We start from the raw sequence: 19,939 nt of genomic DNA on the forward strand, positions 1-19,939 counted from the left end.
TCTTTCTTCATTTGTATCGGCATGCGCCCGAGGGTCATGAATTTTTCCATACAAAGGTGGAAAAGGTTCCTGTTTCAGCGCTGCTACTTACACAATCAATTCTAAATAGGGAATCCATACACAACCTAAAGTATTATCACCTAGTTTTTTCACATCCTGTATACAAATACAGCTAAAACAACCGTTTCGACTCGCACACAGGCACCATACCACCGCCATACGGTGCGTACGGTGCCGTCGATCCCGCCTGAAGGTCCATTCACCATATATCAGGCAACAGCACCGTGAGTACGTACTACGTAGTCATCCTGATTAATCCTCGCGGCACTTTTCAGTAGCGCTCCGAGTATCTGAGCTCGCCGGGTGCCACGCGCCGGGCCGGTGAAGTATCTCGCGGTAGTCGGCGGCCGATTAATTACAGGACAGACCCGAACGGTGCTCGGTGCTCGGTTCTGCTGCTATCTGTTACACCCATTTTGTTGCTTTCGGTGTCTGTTACGTGGTACACCGCACACGTATATTAGCGATGTAAAAATAGTTCATCGAAAGGTACAGTTGCATGAAATTATGACTCTTTACTTTACCACGGTGAAACCAAAAGAAAGGATTTAGATCCATGTTTTATGTAATATTATGTTTGTCTAAGTGTATGGTCTCGATAAAATTACCCTTTTTTTCGAGCTATAATTTCTCAACTTTTTATTTTTGATCACATCGAATGTTTTCTCTATATAATTATAACTCCTTAGTTGTTCATAAGTTAAATAAAACCTTAATTGAAAATAGAATTGACGCTAATACAGCTACCCCTATCGAGTTACTGTCTAGTGTCTAGACTCTAGACTAGTGACTTGAGTACTTTCGGTACTTTGAGCTCACACGATCCACTGTTTAAAATTGCAGCCGTCAATCCATTACCTCAGTGTGTAGTACTCGCCGGTGTTCGGTGTTACGTGCTACGTACCTGAAAGGAGATAAATATTTTATCACAACAGAACAGAGAGTAGCTCCTTACGCGCGATGGAATTTTGATACGAAATAAAATGGGAAAGGAGCAAAGATCTCTTAGAGTATATTCTAGCACAGAAATATTTTTATAAACTGATTCAATAGTATCACTCGGGTTCTGCACAAACGTACCTCAAAGTTTTAACCGGGTGGAGTGCCTCTAAATTCTGTTCCAAATAAAAGCAATACCTTTGGCACGCTCGTGAGTGATGCGAGTCGAATAGCAGCGTTAATGTAGTGTAGTGTAGTGCAGTGTAGTGTAGCGTAGTCTTTCAGAGAGTAGCGGGTTCGGAGTCTGGCAGGCCGCCAGCCGCTAATATATTTACTGGCGACTGTATCGCCGCGTGTGGGGGAAGTCTAATGTTTGCTCAATAATTGACCTCGACCGAACTTGACCTTTCGGTTTGGGGAAAATAATTTCGATATATTTAGATTTATGATTGTTTATTTCGTGTTTTCCGCCATTCGCTTTATAAATGTTATTCAGGTTTATTTTAGTAAAATTAACCTTGCAATAATTGTGAAGAAGTAATATTTTAGTTTTAAATTAAGCAAGTAATTACAGAAAACAACCCTACGCCATATGTATGGTGATCTCGCAGTTCTTATCACTTGCATTATCTGCCAAATTATCACCAAGGATTAGAATATTTAAAAACCTTTTAATTTTTTATTACTTTTATTAAAGTAATTAATTATCTAGATATGCCTTAACAATATGATATAAATACCCCCATAGAGCAAAGTGTAGATGGTAGAGGTAATATAATTTATTTTGATTAATTCATTTATTTGCCCCGATCTCGTATCGGCTCCATGTGTAAGAACTCGAACAGATAAAATTTATTCGCCACAAGAGTTCGGGGAAATCGTACAAATGGGTACAAACTTTTTAAATCAGATTGACATAAAGTAATTTACATTTGAACTGTTGACCTATTTTGTAAAAAGTTGTATGTGACAAAAGTTGTGTGAAGCGGGTGCGGCGTGGGGCGACGGGCCTGTGGCGGCGTGGGGCCACCACTTATCTGTAACGGAGAGTTCCGCCCGAGGTTTATAACATTGTTTACAACTTAATCGCTATTTACAAATTGCTTTGGATGGACATTTAAATGTAATTGCAAAAGTAACGCATCGTGCGAATGTGATAATTATCAGCATGATTGTGATAAGAACGAAAACTACCAGAGATAACCCGTAGACTACCAAGCTATAGTTCGTATTAAACTTATTATTTCAAAAGTAAATGTTAAACGACACACATTAATTAAAAAAAAAGTTACTAATTTAAAATAAGATGTTTGTGAGCCATAAAACTATATATCTTTACCCACTTCGTAGTCAGTTTTGACATTTATAAGTGGAGTTACCGGGAAAATAATTTCCACTACAAAGCTTTGATGTTTCGTTATCTCTGCCGTGCTGGGGCGGGGGTCACGGCGGACGTCCGGCTTTGACAGTTCGGACTGACAGGTTTTCCGGTTTACTTTAGCTTTTGAGGTTCCGTGTTTTAGTCCCGCAACCAATGATATAATATGAAAAACTCAAAGCAGATATGTTACTACCGCGCGCGTTGTGAAGATTCAAATACGACCCAATTGGGCTGTCTTTTATTTAGTCTGCATCGAGCGCAGTCACGAACGTGCCGCGTCTTGTCTTACCTAAATAAATTAAAAATGCCGTCGTGTGTGTTTCGAAAATGTACCAATTATGACTCGAAAGTAAAAAAAAACATATGGAATCTCTTACCACATGTCTTGTTTGCTATAAATACCTCGATTATTTACATTTTCAAATATTTTTTTGAACAATCTAGAAAAAATGAATTTTCGTCATAGTTCAGGCGAAGAAAGAGACAGCGATACGGTTTTGACGCAAGAACGATAAGGATGGTTGTGCTGCAGACATCTAAGAGTAGTTAATGCAGACTCGCCACATGACTGTTAGATCGTGACTTAAATGCATACAATTATTGCAGTTTATTTGTATTCTATTTTATACGCTATGCGATATTATATTCAACTGCACTGCACTGTTTTTTAGGTTAGAAATACTGTTTTTTTAGGTTAGGTAAGAAAATATACACAATATTTCAAAGAGAAAGAAAAGAAACAAATTAAATATTTTTGAAGGTATACATAAAATATGTATTTTATGTAGAATTTTTCATTATTAATTATTTCGATGTTAAAATTTTCGATAAATAAATTTAACTCTTACATAAGTTATTTCATTTCTTACCTACTAATACTTTTGTATCAAGTGTCCACTCTACGGCTATTTAGATTACTCTCCACGCACAAGAAACTTTGCAGTTCGACGTTTAAGAATAGAACTGTCTCCTTTATGTAAATGGCATTTCGTATCTTTTGTTTTACTTATCTGTCAAATTTGTCAATGCGTGCAATTTTGAATTTGAAAATCGTTAGGAAGAGATTTAAACCGGAAAATAATATGAACGTAACAGATCTGTATAAGTAGAATATCATTGCCCGCAACCCTTACAGTTTTACGGCTGTCTAATAATAACCACCGACCACTTGGAGCATGGCGTAAGCGGTTCCCCGGCCGGTAGCACGCGACCCGACATTAGAACAACAATACCGCGTATCAGTTCGGCGTTATACCGATACAAAAAGCGTATTAGTATTGTTTACATAAACACAGATCTATACTCTGTACTTATGGCTTATTACTGACTATTATGAACAATAGTAGTAGGGGAGACCAGTGTGCTATTTGTAGCTACTCGAGCGACCGACATGGAGACCTACACCCGGTTTCTGAAAGGCTGATCAACACTAAAATTAACTAATCGCCTGTTAAATCTCTTGTCAAGTAACAATTGGGTTGCTAGAAGCACGGTTAGTTAGTTTAATTTGATCAGCGCGTCAGTTGACGGTAGCTGTTCAATTTGACTCGAGAACGATATGTCAACCGCCATTTTGGGTTTCCGAAACGCTTGTCAAGCCGTGATCTTAGATTAAAGGTTTGTCAAAAGCTGTGTCAACTAATCGGTAATTGTGGGTGAATTAACTTGTGAATTCAATTTATTTTTTATGTGAATCTACATTTTCTCTTTGAAACTACGTTACTACAAGGTTCGTAAACACATTTATTATGAAGTTTTAATAAAAATTCGTAAGAAAAACGTTGATTATGCAAATAAACTGTTTATTTGCAGTACTCGTTTTATTTGCAAAAAATGTATATTATAATCAATTTCATTTCTATAATGAAGAAGAATTTAGGATTCGATATCGTCTGAAAAATTGAAATTCGGAATTCTGACAAAAGAACGAAAATAAACAAATCGCATGTCAAATCAAAATGATCACAGATTAGTTAATTTTCGTCTGATCAATGTTTCAAAAAGTATCAGATTTGAAATTCCCAGAACATTTTTGAAAGCAATGACAGTCTGTAATTCCTTCTTTTGACATAATCGCTAGTCAAATTAAAAATGATCATAGCTTAGTTAATTTTCGGCTAATCAATGTATCAGAAACTCAAACTGATTTGACATCCATGCTAAATTAACAGCAGTGTTAGTTGATCAGTGATTTGACAGACCTTTCAGAAACCGGGGGCTAGTAGGTTTTGTAGATTAGGTAAAATGAAGAAAATAATAATATGAGCGACTATAATTATAGCTCTGCGTTAAGGAGCAACAAAAAATTGCGTAAATAGGTAATTTCTTTCAAGATTTTAGATAACAAGAACTAAAATATTTATTCAAGTGCGACATAAAATATCTGGGAAGCTAAGGTAATATTAAAAAAAGATTTATTTTTTGTATAATGTTCTTCCAGGTTTACTGTACCTTTAAATCAGCCTTTCCCAAAGTGGGTAACAACGCCCCCTTGTGGGCGCTGAAGATTTAAAGGGGGCGATGTGGGACCCAGAAAAAAATGGGGGCGTTGCTTCGAGGCTTTGGGGGGCGATTTGTAATTTCATTTCATCTGGATGCATTTTACATTAAAATAATGGAGGGCACTAACACATATTTTTTCTCAAAGTGGACAGTAAACAAAATAAGTTTGGGAACCCCTGCTTTAAATTATCTAAGGGATATTAAGTTGCCATTTTAGGGTAACTTAATATCAAGGGATATTATTAAGGGATATTATATTAAGGGATATTATACTCAAATTAAGATAAGGATCTTAATTTGAGAGATGACATTTCGATGCTTAAAAATAACTTTACCCACTAACTAAGAAATCTGATTTTTATACCATAATAACTAGAGAAATGTGGGAAGCCTATACAAACTTAATCTGACACGCTCGAGCATGTCGCAAAATCCCCTCTTTCCTGCCCTACTATAAAATAGCGAGTCCATAGTGATTTACTTTCAATTTAAAGATTAAAGAGATTGACTATTTTCCTTAATATTCTTTTACAGATTTCTCGTGATGCTATTGTTACATTTCGAATTGTATAATAATATACTTTTTGTCATTGTACTCGTTTCTTTATAGAAATATAATAAAAAAGGTCAATACATATTAGATACAATCGATTTCTATCAAAAGCATGAGACGTAGACGTATAGCTACGGCTACGCTTACGATGTAACAAGTGCTACGACGTAGACCGCGCTAAGAGTGTTACGACGGTACCGTGCCACGAGTACTACGACGGAGACCGCGCTACGAGTGCTACGACGTAGACCGCGCTACGAGTGCTACGACGGAGACCGTGCTACGAGTGCTACGACGTAGACCGCGCTACGAGTGCTACGACGGAGACCGTGCTACGAGTGCTACGACGTAGACCGCACTACGAGTGCTACGACGTAGACCGCGCTATGAGTGCTACGACGGAGACCGCGCTACGAGTGCTACGACGGAGACCGTGCTACGAGTGCTACGACGGAGACCGCGCTACGAGTGCTACGACGGAGACCGTGCTACGAGTGCTACGACGTAGACCGCACTACGAGTGCTACGACGTAGACCGCGCTACGAGTGCTACGACGTAGACCACGCTACGAGTGCTACGACGTAGACGGCACTACGAGTGCTACGACGTAGACCGCGCTACGAGTGCTACGACGGAGACCGTGCTACGAGTGCTACGACGTAGACCGCACTACGAGTGCTACGACGGAGACCGCGCTATGAGTGCTACGACGGAGACCGCGCTACGAGTGCTACGACGGAGACCGTGCTACGAGTGCTACGACGTAGACCGCGCCACGAGTGCTACGACGGAGACCGTGCTACGAGTGCTACGACGTAGACCGCACTACGAGTGCTACGACGGAGACCGCGCTATGAGTGCTACGACGGAGACCGCGCTACGAGTGCTACGACGGAGACCGCGCTACGAGTGCTACGACGGAGACCGTGCTACGAGTGCTACGACGGAGACCGCACTACGAGTGCTACGACGTAGACCGCGCTACGAGTGCTACGACGTAGACCGCGCTACGAGTGCTACGACGTAGACCGCACTACGAGTGCTACGACGTAGACCGCGCTACGAGTGCTACGACGGAGACCGCGCTACGAGTGCTACGACGGAGACCGTGCTACGAGTGCTACGACGGAGACCGCGCTACGAGTGCTACGACGGAGACCGTGCTACGAGTGCTACGACGGAGACCGCGCTACGAGTGCTACGACGGAGACCGTGCTACGAGTGCTACGACGTAGACCGCACTACGAGTGCTACGACGGAGACCGCGCTACGAGTGCTACGACGGAGACCGTGCTACGAGTGCTACGACGTAGACCGCGCTATGAGTGCTACGACGGAGACCGTGCTACGAGTGCTACGACGTAGACCGCGCTACGGGTACTACGACACGCCTACGTAACGCTCTACGATTCTTTGCAACTTACTATTATTATAATTATTATTGTGTCGTAAAGTAAGTTTATTTATTTTAGAACCTTCGGTAAACCACATCAGTCGGCCAGGGTAAACGTGATCGCTTGTGCGCCTCGGCGATGAGTGAAGAATGCGTCAGCTGGTGACCTACATAATGAATTATTACTTTTTAGTTGTGATAATTCATTACGTAGATCACTAATGATAGCTTCTGACGCCTGCAATCTACCCCGAACTCCGGTCAGCTCCTCCTTCAGGAACCTGATGTCCTTCAGTAGGCTGACGACGTCGACGTGGTCCAACGTGACGGGCGGCAGCTTGTGCAGCTCTTTAGCCACAAAAGCCGGTACCTCATCTGGATCAGTCTGCTTCAGCAGGGAGATGATGTCCTGCACGCTCCTTTCGGTTCCGTCTCTTCGTCGCGACGGCATGTTCGCGCTCTGGCCGAGCGTCTCATACAGCAGCTGCTTCCCCTTGCAAATCTCCTCACTGGTGAAGGAGGACTTGCAGATCTGCATGATGCTGACCTCATCCATGGTGTCGATGGCGTGCTGGATAAACGCTAGCAACTCGTTAGCTACGAGCGCCATGGTCACGTGCAGCGGCAACATGCCGCGCGATTCGCGAAAATATTAATTAAATAATATTTGCGGCGTGTGTAACGTGGAGCACGACCGTTCGCTAGCTCGACACATTGCACGTGGGAGATTATATGTGGGAGAGCCATGATTCGGCACGAATGGGCCGGCTCGACCGGAGAAATACCACGTTCTCACAGAAAACCGGCGTGAAACAGCGCTTGCGCTGTGTTTCGCTGAGTGAGTGAGTTTACCGGAGGCCCAATTCCCTTCCCTATTCTTCCCTATTCCCTTCCCCTCCCATCCCTACCCTCCCCTATTACCCTATTCCCTCTTAAAAGGCCGGCAACCCACCTGCAGCTCTTCTGATGCTGCGAGTGTCCATGGGCGACGGAAGTTGCTTTCCATCAGGTGACCCGTTTGCTCGTTTGCCCCCTTCTTTCATAAAAAAAAAGTAAGTCAATATAATATATGAAAAACTTTGGGAAAAGCTATTCAGGGCAGGTGTGCCTGTTGAACTTATATCTGTACTTAAATATTGGTATGGTCAGCAGCGCAATTATGTAAGGTGGGCTGGGGTATTTTCCGATGCGTATGGCTTAGATTGTGGCGTTCGACAGGGGGGGATCACATCACCCGTTTTGTTTAACTGGTACATAAACGATCTCATCTGTGAGCTCAGCAGTACACATACTGGATGTATCATTGATGGAGTTTCTGTTAATAATCTTAGCTATGCCGATGATATGGTACTGCTGGGCCCATCAGTTGGGTCAGTTAGAAAGCTTTTATCGTTGTGTGAGGCATACGCGGAGGACCATGGGCTCAAGTATAACTCCAAGAAGAGCAAAGTCCTGGTATTTAAAAGCAGTGGAGATAAAATAGCTCATAACCTGCCAATAAGGTTGAATAATGTTGCATTAGAGTTTGTAAAAACTTTTAGATACTTAGGGCATATAGTTGCAGATGATTTGTCAGATGATGATGATATAGAGCGGGAGCGAAGGGCTCTGGCTGTTTGAGGCAACATGCTGGCACGCACATTTGCGCGCTGCTCGTGTGAAGTTAAGATAACTCTTTTCAAGGCCTATTGTCAATCCTTCTATTCGAGTAGCTTGTGGTTTCGTCATCGGCGTCGGACAGCCAGTGCCCTTCGTGTACAGTATAATGACATTTTCAGGGTGTTGTTGCGGCTGCCTCGCTTCTGTAGTGCTTCTTCAATGTTTTGTGAAGCACGTACGGACGATTTTTATGCGATTATTCGCAAAAAAGTAGCGTCTATGCGTCAGCGCTTACGTGAAAGCAGCAACAGCATCCTGCAAATGATATATGCAAGATTTGACTGTCCCATTCAAGATAAATGGATGAACATCTTAATGGGACTAAAAATAGGATAGGTTTTGTCATAATTTTAATGTGAACCGTAAAATTAATAACATTTGAAGTGATGATTTGTATAATGTTCTGATAATGTTTGGTAACGTAATGACTTAAAAAAAATACTATGGATGTTAATCTGAAAATAAAATGATTATTATTATTATTATTATATTATTTTTAAGCATTATTATATGATTTACGCTTAAATGTAGGCGCTGGGTAAAATAAGAACTGTCGTACTTTAAAAAAAAACTTCTTTATATAGGCGTGATTGCGTCGAGCGGAAAGGTGCCGGTTGGCAGCGGGCGACATAAAGCAACCGCAGACGACGTGTCGTCGCGACACTACTGATTTGTATGTATTTCTATGAAATGCCCTGCGCAGCTAGTGACACGAAGCTAATGACACATTCATAGAAATACATAGAAATGACGTGTCGCGACGACACGTCGTCTGCTGCAACTTCATGTAGCCGGCTTCCAATTTGTACCTTTATAATAAGAGATGAATAATTTTGAATTTGACTATATTTTCTTTTTTTTGCCTAATATTATACTTAAGTAGATCATGTACTGTACATAATATCTGTAAGTTGATTTCAAAATTATCTTGCGTATTATAATATTATTGTCTATAACTAGGGTAACACTTATTTAAAAAAAATAATGCAGAACTTATGTCAGTACAGTATTGAGTATTCTATCATAAAGTTAAAGAGGTTATACGATGTTTATATCACGTCATAGCAAGTTCACGTATTGTAAAGTATCAATATTGAAAAGTTTGTAGTCGCGCGTCGGAGATTCCCGCCGAAATCGAATGTCGCGGGGATCGCCGCCATCAATACCGCGCCTTCGCTTTCGAGCGCCTGCATCCGTCATATCTCGCGCGCTCCTCCCCCGCATTGCATTTAAAACCTTACTGCCCCGGAGTAAAATATAAAATCGTGTTTATAACGCAGAGAAAATAAAGCGGGGAATTATGATGGCAGTTTATTCACATTACAGCAGCGGCCCGCCCCGGTAGTTGGGAAATTAATCACGAACTGAGCGCTGCTTGTCGTTGAGCGCCGGGGGATCGCAGCTCAATACCGACGCTGGTGCTGAAAAACTGTTAGTGTTAAACTTTCGTATGTCATTACCTGCCTCGAGATATTTGATAAGTTTATACAGTAATGACAGCAATTGTTACGATCAAAGTTGATAAAGAATTAACGGGCAATTCTTGTATATAATATATAATTGGAATCTCGGAATCAGCCCCAACGATTTTCATGAAATTTAGTATATAGGGAATTTCAGGGGCGATAAATCGATCTAGCTAGGAATCATTTTTAGAAAATGTCATTTTATTCGTGTTTTATCGAATACCGAGCTCGGTCAAATAGCTAGTTATTATAAAAGTGTCAAAAAGTTAATGATGATAACGGCAATGTTTAATAACGGCAGTGTTAAAATATGAAAATGATCATGATAATATTGAAGTCGCTGAAAAGTGAAATCCCACAGCGAATGTAAACAACGATCGTAATGCTGGTTTACTTCGTGAGAAAATCGATGTTCTGAATATGTTAATGTTTTGGCGAAAATCACAACACGAGTGGCAATCCTCTAAATCGCTTAGAGGGCGATATCGGCGGCGGCGAGGTATCGGCGGTGCGGGATCACTGAGGCGGCTGCGGGCTATCTTTATGGTCACTACCTTTTGAGATAAGCCCCCGTATCCTCCGATCTCCGCCGCGTTTAACATTCAATATTCCACATTTTTTCTCTGGACGTGTAGACCTTTTGAAGAGGGGTTTACTTTAAACCTTTACATTTGAATGGCTCGTATTATTATTTTCAGTGTTAGATATTTTATTTCTGATCTGCTCAAATGTACTTCTATTTGTAACTGTCGCTTAAAAATGTCGCTAACATTTTTACGGCACGTCACGCCATAAGAGCTTATAATATAGACTTTCCGCAGGCTTATGTGGCAGTAAGTAGGCGCTGAAGGTACCGTCGCCGAGTGTTCCAGCATCGGGCGCTAATGGCGGCTTATGTAAGATGTCGGCGAACTTCGCCAAGCACTTCCCGTCGCAACTTGGACAGTTTTGTTTCAGGCACATTACGATGACAATAACCTTGAAAGTTGGAAACTTGCGCTAAGTCAAAATTGATTGTTCCGAGAAAGTGTCGCCACTAATTGCTTCTATTTATAGATCAAAACTCAAGTTAAAATGACAGGATTTGATTGCATAAGAAATTAGTATACTTCCGAATTTGATCCACCTCACCGACACAAAATTTAAATGGGCGACGGTAGTTGCTTACCATCAGGTGACCCGTTTGCTCGTTTGCCCCCTTATTTAATAAAAAAAAAAAAACCCCGTATCACTGATTCCTGAAAGTAACCGATGATACATTTTCCTCACCTCTTTACTTAATAGACAACGGTCATGAACTGAAATCGGAAGATGAACATTTAAATCCCACACGAACATTTTCGGCTAACAGGCAGCTATGCTCTCGGTTTATATCAATGAACACGCCCCGAAGGTGGCTCGCTCGAAATACGAGCCGCCTCGTCCGAGCCGGGTCGGACGTCCGTCTCCGAGCAACTCGAGGCCGGCAATTACAGTCGGAATTGGCTATTCGGATTCAAGTAAACATCATGTAAATTGCTGCAGCCGAATTCGCTCCATCTACATCAGAATAGGACAGCGTTTAGCGCCGGCGGAACCGTCGCTGGCGTTCCGCACCGCTGCGTCGATGCACCGTGCACCATGCTCGCTTCACTTTAACCCCCCCTCCTCCTCACCCCGCTTTCCCCCTCTTCCTGTACAAAGTGAATCCGTGATCTCTCACTTGGCTCGGGCGGATTTAAACAAAATAAGCGGGCGATGCGGACGGGGAATCCCCCGAAGTGTTGACACGTTACTCCGATTGAATATTAATGCTGCTCGCTTCCTGGCAGAGATACTGGCGTTTTGGCATGTCCATTTCATGAATAAAATCTTTTGGATCGACGTAATTCCTCTTAACTTAAAGTCAGTTTCTTAGTTAGTTGAGATTCAATAAGTCATTTGAATTTTTTGTATATGAAAATACAATTTTTTAATTTTTTTAAACGAATGGAACTGTAACACATTTATTAATGTAGGATTAAAACAGCTGAATCGCGGTACAGCTTACACCCGCTGTGGTGCGGCGGTTGCATGTTGCGGCGAACAAATTTCCTGATCCGGCGGAGGGAAGTGCTGATTATGTAAAGTACTTCTACACTAATAACTTACTTAGAAACGTATCGGGCTAAGATAGTATGGTTTTATTTACAGCAGCAAGTGTACAACAATTTTTGATGTCTATGTGATGTCTATATGATTTAAATTGGAGAATTATAGACATACTTTATCAAACTATTATTTTCAAGTTGCTCTCGTAAGAAAAGCTATTTTTAAAGTTTACACTGGAGCCAGAAGGCCAGCACGCGTTTTAGTGGCCTCACCACTAAAAATCCACTAAATTATCCACGTGGACTTGTCTACAAGATACGATACGATCTTATTGTTATCTGTACTCTGTGGACGTTCCACACTGCAATTTCTATAAAAAATCCAACGACGACCAATAACAAAACGGGGAAATAACGCATAATAAACGCGGAAGCAATTTAGCGCGGGAAGGCTTCGCTGTAATGACATTTAAATAAAATGCCGCACTTAGTGCTCCCCCCGGCCCCTCTCCCCCGCTTCCCCTACCCCGTGCTCGTCTTGACAGCGTTGTGTAGGACGTGCTTGCCATTGCTAACCATGGCGCACATGTGCCGCAGTCCCCATGTGTTCCCCCATGTAATGGGGAAAATAACGTCCGTCATATTTTTTGCAGTTCGCTTATTATGCTGTAGGAGATATCGAAACAAAATATATTCTATGTAAGGTAGTAATTCTTACAGGAAAGGAAGCCGACGGTTTCATGTAACCCAGTCGGGCTGGTGTGCGTTTTAGTACATAATATTATTCTTTTTTTTTCATAGTTCATGTAAAATTAATTGATCGAGAGATAGGGCGCAAGATAATATTTTTATTCGAGCAGAAGTAAAGAGAGCGGACAGACGAATAATGATAAAACAAAGATACCGAACGAATATATCTCTGACGTCAAATTGCAGTAACATACGCTTAGAAGCCAGTCACGCTTTGCCTGAAGTCAAAAAAGGGTATGTAATGTAATGTGCCATTAACCCGTCTTTCCCCGCAGTCCGCCGCCCGGAGCATCGCCCTCATAAGCTGTAATGAAGTTTTTCACTGCGACATACACGATACACGCGCTTGTTCCGCTATAACGCACGTGACCTGCATGTTGATGATGCTGCGACTACGATAGGACAACGAGCCTTCTCAGAGGATGCTTCCTAGAACCAAACAAACAGCTGTATTGCATAGTTCCTAAGTAAGTAAACAGCAAATATAATTGTAAACTTGGTTTCCCCGCAGTGAAGTAAAAAAACAAACTTATGAGATAAGTTGTTTGGGCAGCTCATTAAGGTGCCAAAAATTTAATAAGATTTGGCGCATGCACTCATAGACAAATCCCACATAACAAATACAAACAATACTACTTAGGTGTCTGCCAAATTGAATATTATATCAAAACCATAATATTACCGACAATAGCAGCAGCGAATATTAAAAAGTTATTCGATGCGTATCTTTAGCGCAGTGAAAAGGTAAAAAAGAGACGAGTTGAAAAGAACTTATTTAAGAACTGATCGCTTTTAGTCCATAATCTATTTCTTCACATACCGATTTATCTAATGATCTACATCATTTTACAAGTTGTGTTTATTTTAGTCCGTCTGGAGGTCACCACGACTGGCTCCAAGTGTACGGTCGGTGTACCACTTTTCGCCCTTATCGCTAGGAGGATAGAATTCATTATTCAGATAAAGTATAATGTCAGTCTAGACATGTCATGTCACAGAGTACTGTACAAACAAAGCTCTTACAGCCTCTCCTTGTAAAGGTTGTCGGCGACTGGCGAGTAAACAGCCCGCCTGGATACTGTGCGCCGTCATTAGATACGTCCTGACCTCGTTCTTTTATTTTATTATCACGAGAATTAGGTTTATGGCTCACCCTTACCTAATACGGGGATGCGTGTAATGTGTATGTGAGACTACTTATGTATCACTTTTAATATTCTTCATAATTTAGAATTTTCTTACAAATATACGCGCTATAACTGCAAGAAAACCATTTAAGTGTACTTAAATTGAAATAAAAAATATTTCTGATAAAAGTAAAACCCATTGAAACTAGTCTGGGAAAGTGAACTATTGATTAAATATTGGAAATAATTTTGAATGTTTTTGACAAACTATAGCAGCGGTAACCTTAATTGGGACAAAAATTACTGCGAAATGAATGTGGATTTGGTTAAATTCCATCTAAATTTCATAATTTAGATGGAATTTAAAAACAAAATTTCATTTCATAAACTTACGTTTGGATTAAGAATACTTTTGTGTGTGTAACATGTAAACAGTCACGCACTCTAATCATAAGTTGAGATGTTTGTTGTTAATATAAATATAGGTGTAACCAAACTAATTAAACTTTGACGGACTACTACGGATTACTTAATATTTTATGGGCGAGTCTAGACAGTCGTAAAGTTTATTAGTTGAATATTTTATACATAGAAATCTATAATATATAAAACTCAAAAGTGACTGACTGAAATGGTGATCTATCAACGCACAGCCCAAACCACTGAACCGATCGGGCTGAACTTTGGCATGCAGGTAGATATTATGACGTACGCATCCGCTGAGAAAGGATTTTGATAAATTCCACCTTTAAGGGGTTAAAATAGGGGATGAAAGTTTGTATATAATATTCTTAACGCGAGCGAAGCCGCGGGCAAAAGCTCGTATCGTGATAAAATTATTATAAATTACATTGAAGGGCGGTTGATAAATTGTCTTTAATATTTTGATAGCGATTACAAAATAAAAGCTATCCTTAAATTAAATTTTATATCCAGTCGATTAGTATTAAATACAGTTTACATTTTGTGGCTTTTTTAGTGTTAACCATTCCATCATCAGCGAAGTACTATTTTATTTTCTATATATGTGCAATATAATTTTATGCGTGGTGTTTTGAATTATTTACTTTTGTTTTGTTATACTCCCTTATCTAATCTACCATTCGGTTCATTATTTAGAGTAGGCGGGAGCCACTTACCGCCGCAGTAACTTCGACCAATGACCATTATTGGGCCTGTAACGACATTAGCTCACATTAGCACCACCACTCCCGCCGCGCCGCGGACGATGGGCATTAGACAGGTGAGGCCATTATTGTGTATATCCCTATTCAGAGGAACACTTCTATTAGGGCAGTACACCATAATCTAGGCGCTTAAATAAACGTCCTCATTTATTAGTTGCCATTAAAACGGGCAAAAACTAGCTACATTAAGCTAATTTCAGAGTATACAGAAATAAGTTTAAGAAACAACCGAAAATATTACTTACAATACGATAGCGATTTATGACGTTTTTATATCATGTTTAGGTGTAGGTTTACTACAGAGGTAATAATAATAATATAGTTTTTACTGCTCAGGGTTAAGTTTTAACGTCTGATCAAGGTGAAGGACTATGTCCCTTATGACTGTATATGTTGTATATCAGAAAGATTACGTAATTAATTTTTCTACAATTCGCACAAGCATTGAAACAAAATGTTATGTAGGTGTTGACGGAATAATTAGTGTCTATTTTCATAGCTTAAGCTTTGGGCTACAATATATAGGAGGGTCGATTCGGTCTTTGGATGGATACGTACCTTAAAATTTAAGCGCTAAATGGAGCTGACTCGATAGGAATGAAGTTTTAAAAACCACCACGCAGTGATAGACAAGTATACAATAAAAAAAATGGACCCTGAACCAAAATAACTAAAAGCCTTTTTGTATGACATTAAGCCCACGATTAACTTAACCCAGATCGGCGCAAGTCAGGCAGTGTGTATCAATATGTAAGCTCGTGGAAATAGCAAACACTACAGAATAATAAATATGTGGGTAGTTCCTGTCCGTTTTATTCACTCGGACGCTGCGAGCGGGCCTGGGCCGGGGGAATCCCCTAAGCGGTTTAGTAATACATGAGCGGACCCGCGCCGCGCGCCGTCAAACTTACCGAGATATCGCACACGAATAAACCATATTGACGGCCGAAACTCGCATCTTGTTGTAACAGACTACTACTTAGAAACTGCTACTAGAAGATTCAATAGAATAATATAATATTACAGAATAGAATCAATGCATCCTAAGTTTAGACTAGAAGTAGAGGCAGACCACACCACGTTTTGATATTGCAGTCTGAACAGCGTACGATCCTGAATCGCGCTATCCATGTTTCTAAACTCTACATGACACAATAATATTATAATTTTATCTGATATGACTAGATAAGGAAATTAAGACACAGTATCTACTCGTGGTGTAAAATATAACAGCCTGTATAGTGTACATCAAGTACGCGGCAAAAATCTCCTACTCTACACGACGCCACGCGCCGCCACCTCAATAGAGCTCCATTAGGGCGCCATTACATGACACTTCATTACTGCACACAGCCGCCGCTCCCGCCCGCACCCCGCGCCCCGCTTCGCGCTCATCGCGACACATTCACGACAAATTGAGTTGCCGCGGGAAAACTCACTACATACCAAGTTAAACTGCCACGATTCCTTCATTACCAGCCGGAAGACTAGGTACAAAATATTCTTACACCGAATGTCTTCATACTTGGTCCAAAATTATATTCTTAAAGTATTATTAGGAATTGCTTTGAAATAATAAATATCTTAACCGAAAACAGTATTAAATAACTTGTTCCTATTATTATCATATAAATAAAATGGTAAACCCAATAAATCAGTTTTATAATCCAAGCCTTAAACACATTTTACTCAAACATCATGCTGCTTACTGTCTTTAACTTGCAACGTAGCTGCTGCATTAGAAGTAGAGATCGGATGTTGAATTGTCGATAGAATAATGACGTTAAACGCCCGCGCGGCGTGAATAATGGCCGCATGTGAATTTGATTCAGATGCAGAGGGAAGTGTCGACTGCGGTGTTTGTGCATTGTTAGATCTGCCATTACGAAATTTCATCTCTATTCACCTAAACCAACAATCATTTTAGCGCTGAAAGCAGTAACATGGATACGCGGCTTAATTTTCGAAAAATGTGTCTTAAATGTTAAAAGCATGTGTTTTGTGAATAGAATTTATGTGTAATATAATATATTCAACCGTTTTTTGAGGTAAGTACTTAATGGTTTTTCCTTAAATTTTTTGCGCGGTTTTTAATGTTTTTATAAATACACTGTACTGTGTACAATATTTATTATATAATTAATGATAGTTTATGATCAATTAACAAAAAACATTATCTATTCCGTAGGTATTATGCGTAAGCCCGCACCAGTAGTCACAATATCTTTTTACTTTAGTTTCCCGTCACGCGGCGACAGTGACGTCTTTGATCCTCAAATTAGGCTCGGACGGCATTAAAAATGGAGCGAATGGGCCGCGGGGGACGTCCTCATCCCGACTCGTCCTCGTTACGGCCCGTCCCTGCTCGGACCTGGCTTCGATCGGGTACACCTGCGTCGTGTTCTTGAGCTGATCGTCTTGGAAAGTTGTTTTAAAGTTTATGTGACTGTGCATTTTGATCACAACTTGTGTTATTGTTAAGTGTTTTATGACCAAAATCGTCCTACTATTTAATGTTGCGGTAACACTAATAAAACATAAACGCTTCTCTTTAGATACTCCTCCAGTCGGTTTCAACGAGCGAAACACATACTATGAGTGTAGCGTTTTTCTCGAACCTGCAATGCATAGAAAAACTCAGAATTCAGCAGCGTTTAATGTAGGGACTTCATAATAAATATCTAATGGCGTCCCGCTAAAAATGAACGATCAGTGATATCAGCCGGCAGCCGGCACGCCTCCAGGGTAAGTCGTTTGGGCCGCTAATATGTGCGATCTGTCTGTGCGTGTGGTGTGGGAGTGATGGTGGTGTGGTGGGTGTGGTGTGGGAGTGATGGGGTTATTAAAGATAATTATTACGCGAGTGGGATCATAAGAAAATATATAAAATTTGCTCGTCGCATTGCTACAAATTATACTCGGTTTAATGCTAGAAGACAAGCATTAAAACGTGTAGGTACTCTATGCGATAGATAGACTACGTCTTGGCTTCAATAGTGACGATCTAAGACAGCCACTTTTGACTTCTGCGGCTCTTCCCAGTGCCCTCGGCCGAGCACATCTATGATAAACATACCGAGTGATTGAGCGAATGCACTTTCTAGCCTCTCTACTCGGTAGGTGTAATCGGGCTCTTAGGTTGATCTGCTGCGATCCTGCTGAGGCTTACCATGCTCCTGGGACATGGATTTGTATTCAAATATCTACCTAAAATATAATAAATTAAAAACATTATACAGCTCCTAGTATTTAGCCTTAGTGTATGACGTTAGGCCAAAGTGTACACAAACATTCCACAATTTTCACGGTTCCTACTGCGACTCAACGTTTTTCACGTGTATTTGGGGAGTTGTGTAATGAACCCGACCGCAGGCTAAGCCGCGTGACTTATAGCGGCGTCCGCTCGAGCCGGTGACGTCAGCGGCTTACTGAAGCTGCACCGTGACGTCACCGGATTACTGTAAGCTCATTACTGCGCCCCGATACCACCTGGACACTTGTGCTCACTACCCGCTACTACACTCCGATGAGGGTTAGGCGCGACAGAGCGGCTTGACCGCTACACAACGATTTTTTTTGTTTTTACAACGAATTTATTTGAACAGCGACGCGGCCGTGATTTTCTTGAGCTTTTCGCTCTAAATATTATTGTTCTAATTTTTTAATGCTATTAATAATTTTATTATGAAATCTAATAATTAGTAATTGTGTTTTTAAATCTAAATTGTAATTATCTTTGACGTCAAAAAGTGTTTTTGTAAATCTATTTTGAATAAATTATTTTGAAGTTTATAAATCGAGCGTTAAGGCCGCTATCCTTATCGGTTACTACTTACTATCTTCCCGTGTGTATGACGAGTCTAGCCGGTCGGCCTGCCATCAGTACGACCGGGATGATCGACCTCTCGTATACGGCAAGAGCCGCATATTTTACTAGATAAGTAATTTAGTACAACAAAATCCGTGGTTGTAACTTTCAACCGCTGTGGCGGCAAATATAACAAAATTTCATTTGAACAATTTTCATTGTTCTAAAATTGCGATGTCGCTATCTCATATTCGGTTTCACAATACGTGTGTAACGGAGCGCTAACTCGACAAGCTGCTGGAAGTTGGGATTCAATCACTCCCCTCATCACATATTCAGCTGCAGTACACGCTGTTTGTTCGAGTCGCGGCGACTTTCGACTAGCTTCAAATAATACTTCGCGGCTTATTGAATAATTGCACAAAATTATACTTTTATATTTATTTAATCTTCTTTTATATTTTTGTTGCTATGCAGATTCATAAATTTGGAGCATTTGTCATAGAAACATAGAAGTCAGAAGTAACACCCTGTATACAAACATAATTAATATTAATATTTTAATGTATATCATGATATCGTGTAAAAGAATTTGAATTTGAAAATAGAATGGCGTTGATGCTTTCTGAGCGCAGTCTCGCGACCTCCGACGACGTTGACGACATAACTCCCCTCACGTCGCGACTACGTGCTTCTATTTCGTGCAAGGCGACGGTGAGGCGGTGAGGCGGTGAGGCGGTGACTTGCCAAATACTTACGTCGCAGTTCATGTGCTTTGGTTCATAAAACTGAAGTCGTTTTATTTAAAATTAGTATTGTCCACTCCATTGAGCGTCAAATCTGTAATAATGACCCCGGTTAGATAACCACCGAGTATAGCAAACAACTGTTGTTTTGCAATCCAATATAGTAAGTGTACCCGAACAATCAGTAAAGTGTATCACAATAAAGGGTTACGTGCGTAATGATCTTCCGCGGAACCCCGCGCAGTGATTGATGATGTAACCCCCTGAGAAGCCGTGCAGGGGGCGCTGCGGGGGGAGG

At 40.8% G+C, this 19,939-nt stretch overlaps 1 protein-coding gene across 1 annotated transcript in view; it reads right to left on the reverse strand.

Annotated features, from left to right (window-relative positions):
• The window catches only part of LOC121730654 (zwei Ig domain protein zig-8-like), a 272,454-nt gene that overhangs the window by 69,054 nt on the left and 183,461 nt on the right, over positions 1–19,939 (reverse strand). The window lies entirely within an intron of this gene.

This window comes from Aricia agestis, chromosome 9 (assembly GCF_905147365.1).
Source record: "Aricia agestis chromosome 9, ilAriAges1.1, whole genome shotgun sequence".
NCBI classification, from domain to species: Eukaryota; Metazoa; Arthropoda; class Insecta; order Lepidoptera; family Lycaenidae; genus Aricia; species Aricia agestis.